The sequence below is a fragment of the Mandrillus leucophaeus genome, unplaced genomic scaffold, assembly GCF_000951045.1.
Source record: "Mandrillus leucophaeus isolate KB7577 unplaced genomic scaffold, Mleu.le_1.0 Scaffold445, whole genome shotgun sequence".
Taxonomy (NCBI): domain Eukaryota; kingdom Metazoa; phylum Chordata; class Mammalia; order Primates; family Cercopithecidae; genus Mandrillus; species Mandrillus leucophaeus.
Genome location: NW_012104754.1, coordinates 2,555,085 through 2,559,386, shown reverse-complemented (window position 1 = coordinate 2,559,386; position 4,302 = coordinate 2,555,085). Strand labels below are relative to the sequence as shown.

Here is a 4,302-nt window from a genome sequence, read left to right as displayed (position 1 = left end):
AATAATAAAACATTTTCAATAACTGGCACAATTTATTATTATTATTATTATTATTATACTTTAAGTTCTAGGGTACATGTGCATAACGTGCAGGTTTGTTACATATGTATACTTGTGCCATGTTGGCGTGCTGCACCCATCAACTCGTCATTTACATCAGGTATAACTCCCAGTGCAATCCCTCTCCCCTCCCCCCTCCCCATGATAGGCCCCGGTGTGTGATGTTCCCCTTCCCGAGTCCAAGTGATTTCATTGTTCAGTTCCCACCTGTGAGTGAGAACATGCGGTGTTTGGTTTTCTGTTCTTGTGATAGTTTGCTGAGAATTATGGTTTCCAGCTGCATCCATATCCCTACAAAGGACACAAACTCATCCTTTTTTATGGCTGCATAGTATTCCATGGTGTATATGTGCCACATTTTCTTAATCCAGTCTGTTACTGATGGACATTTGGGTTGATTCCAAGTCTTTGCTATTGTGAATAGTGAACTGGCACAATTTTGAAATGAAAATTGAGCTTGGTGTTAAATTTTAAAAGCGATTTTGTTTGGAAATATTAGCTTAGTCTGCAAAGAAACATCAAAACATACAGCTAAAGGAACTAACAGGCTTTGAACTTTTAGCAATAGACTGTGAACATTTCTCATTCTTTTATTTTTCTTTCCTCCCATTTCTTTCTTCCTTCATTTCTTCCTTCTGATACATATGAAAGATATAATAGTTAGTCAAACAGTCATATTCTCTGCCCTCATTGGGCTATAGTCCAATGAGGTAATCAGAGATTAAGCAAATAATTGCACAAATAAATGTAAAATTTTAAAGGAGATATAAATATAAGAGCATCTGACAAGGAATTTGACATAGTCAGAGGGTCAGATGACAGGTTTCAGTGCCTTTTAGACATCCAAGAAGAAAGGTTACATAGGTGATTGGTTATATGGTTAAAGTCAAAAAATAGATTGTTGAACATTACTGCTGGAAATGTAAATTGGTAAACCCTTATGAAAAACAGTATGCAGGTTGCTCAAACAAATAAAAATAGAACTATCATATGATCCAGCAATCCCACTACTAGGTATATATCCAAAGGAAACAAAGTCAATACAACAAAGAGATACCTGCAACCCCATGTTCACTGCAGCATTATTCACAGTAACCAAAATATGGAGTCCATCTAAGTGTTCATCAATGGATGAATGGATCAAGAAAATGTTGTACGCATACAACAGAAAACTATTCCCATTGTAAAAAGAAGGAAATCCTGCCATTTGTGATAATATAGATGAACTTTGGGGACAATATGATATGTGAAATAAGCCTGGCACTGAAAGGCAAATACCACATGGTCTCACTTATATGTGGAATCTTTTAAAGTTGAACTTATAAAAGTAAAGTATAACGGTGATTACTGGGGATTTTTCAGAGGGAGGTGAGGGTGTTGGAATGATATTGGTCAAAACTTACAAAACTTTAGTTAGATAGGAATAAGTTCAAGAGGTCTATTGTACAAGATGGTAATTATCATTAATAACAATGCAGTGTGTTCTTGAAAATTGCCAAAAGTAGGTATTGGGTGTTCTTACCACAAAAAAAAATGTTTATGAAGTAATGCATGTGATGATAAACTTAATGTAGCCCCTCCACAAAGTGTACATTTTCAAAATATCATGTTTTACATAATAAATATATATAATTTTTACTCAATTTAAAATTTTAATTAATTTTTAAAATAGATGAGTTATAGGTAATGATTGTGGTTAATAGATTGATTACAGCCGTTTCCTTTAAACTATGAATGTGGATAGCCTGAATGAAATTCATTCCTTCAAGTAATGATTACTAAGCATGTGGCACTATGGTAGATACACGTGTAGTCTTGGGCATTAGAAAAAAATAAAGATTTCTTTTGAAATATCTTTCTCTTTTATTTAATTAGACTAACCTGGTCATTAGTCTAATTGAAAAAGCAAGATAGATATTCTTGGAACAGTTAAGTAGAAAGCCCTACATAATTCAAAGCCAAAATGAGAATTGAGGTAAATGCTGACGGGAAGTCCAAAGCAATCAAAGGCTCCACGCAGAGGGTTAGGAATGGAGAAGGGAGAAAGGGAAGAGAAAACGCTTCCAGTGAGGGAATAACTATAGCAAAGCACATATCTGCATAGAAAGTAGAGCACCTGGAAAGACAGTGGTAGCTAAGTCAATTAGGTTAGAGAGTTCGTAGAGATGTTGCTGGAGCCAACATCAAAGGGTAGGGTCTGTGTATGCATATAGGTGTCTAGGTGTATGGGCATATACATGTGTGTATTAGGCTGAAGCAAAAGTAATTGTGGTTTTTGCCGTACTTTTAATGGCAAAACTGCAATAACCTTTGTACCAACCTAATAAATATATATGTACATCATGTATACGTATTATCTGTTAATTAGTATGTAAGATCCCAAATACTTTAAAAATGTAGCCAAGACTGAGACTCATAGGTTGAGAATAGGTAAGAATTTGAGTCAAACTTAAGAGAATTTAGAAATTGAGAAGATAAGTAAGACTGAATAGCTCACCACACAAACGCACACCCTCTCTCTTGGTGTTCTCCATCTCCCTTTGCCCACCACTACGGGCAAAGAGAAGAAAGCTATTGTTTATTATCACTGACTGTCGTTCAAGTCACCTCAAAGGCTTAGAAAAAGCTACCAGTAGTTCGAACATCCTAATATCTGCTATTTTGTTGTTTTTTGTTGTATTTTGTTGTTTTTTGTTGTATTTTGTTGTTTTTTGTTGTTATTTGTTTTTTTGTTTGTTTAGTTGGTTGTGTTGTTGTTTTGTTTTGTTTTGTTGTTTTGTTTTCTCCTGCCTCAGGTTTATTTGTACAAATAGCACAGGAGAACCCCAGCCCCAGGCAGGTGGTAGCCCAGGGGCTCACACCAGTCCTTCTGTCCTCACGTTGGCAAACAGAGATATCTACTCTGAAGCCTTTGTAGGGGCCTGGGCACCTTTGGGAGCCTGAACTGGAACTGAAGCTGGAGCTGCAGCCAGGGCCTTGGTTTGATCCTTGGCCTTGGCCTTTGGCTGGCACAGCCTAAGCCCCTTGGCAATGCGGGCACGAGCACACTTCCCAAGCTTGGAGTGGGCAATGTAGGCAAGTCGATCTAGCTTGCAGCTGACAACTTTTGGGATCTTGGGCTTAACCTCTTTGGGCTTTACAAGGATCTTGATAACCTCAGCGTGTGCACTTATGGCCTTGGCATTGTTGGCCTGCATCTTCTTTAGGCTCTTCTTGTGCTTCTTGGCAAAGTGCATGTTCCTGAGGAACCTGGGGTCTACCCCCTTAAGAGAGTCATATCTTTGTGATCAGGGTTTCTTGATAACATTTCTGTGCCATTTTCGGGACTGGTTGTGTGTGGTGTGGTTCTTGGACTTGGACATGTCTGCACCTTTGAGACAGGGTCTCACACTGTCACCCAGGCTGGCGTGCAGTGGTGTGATCTGGGTTCACTGCAACCTCCACCTTTCAGTTCAAGTGATTCTCCCGCCTCAGCCTCCCAAGTAGCTGGGATTACAGGCGCGCCATCACGCCTGGCTAATTTTTGTATTTTTTGGTGGAGACGGGGTTTCACCATGTTGCCCAGGCTGGTCTCGAACTCCTGACCTCAAGTGATCTGCACGACTCAGCCTCCCAAAGTGCTTGGATTACAGGTGTGAGCCACCATGCCCAGAGTGCTGTTTAGCTTTAACTTAACCTTATAAAGAAGAGGGAAATCTCATCACTCTCTATATATGCCTGAATAAAATGGAAAAAAATAAATATGTAGGTAGTACCTATGAGCAACACCATCCAGCCACTGCCAAATGAAGAATAAAATCTTGGAAATGCATCTAGTTGTATTAAAATGCCTTTGTCATTATAGAAATAATCCATCACTAGGGAATGTCTTTTGATATCATAAGTAGAAAATGAAAATGCACTAGCTTTGTTGATAGCTCTTAAAATATGAGCTCTTTTGTTATTGTATTGCCTGCCACCACCCCTCTCAGGCTATAACCAGCTCAAATTATCACAGAAGTAAACAAGGTAGAAGGCTTTTCTTAAACAAATGATTCTTGAAAATACACTTAAGTAATTGTACTTAAGTACAACTTCTTAATTTTTGTCTTTTTCTTTGTTGCATTAATCGGCCCCTTTCCCTTTGTTTCACAGTAAAGAACCAACCTTACAAAAAAAGAAAAGGTGCAAATGCTTAGAAAAAGCAGAATAATCTCTCTGAGCATAGGCTCTTCCTCTGCAAGACAAGGGCCGTGTGTCCTG

The 4,302-nt window shown here is 38.5% G+C and overlaps 1 pseudogene across 1 annotated transcript; it reads right to left on the bottom strand.

The window, feature by feature from the left end:
• Positions 1 to 2,926: 2,926 nt before the first annotated feature.
• On the bottom strand, positions 2,927 to 3,422 carry LOC105549582 (annotated as a pseudogene). The gene has a single exon (XR_001007568.1). The product of XR_001007568.1 is annotated as a 60S ribosomal protein L29 pseudogene (transcript).
• Between the last annotated feature and the right edge of the window lie 880 nt (positions 3,423 to 4,302).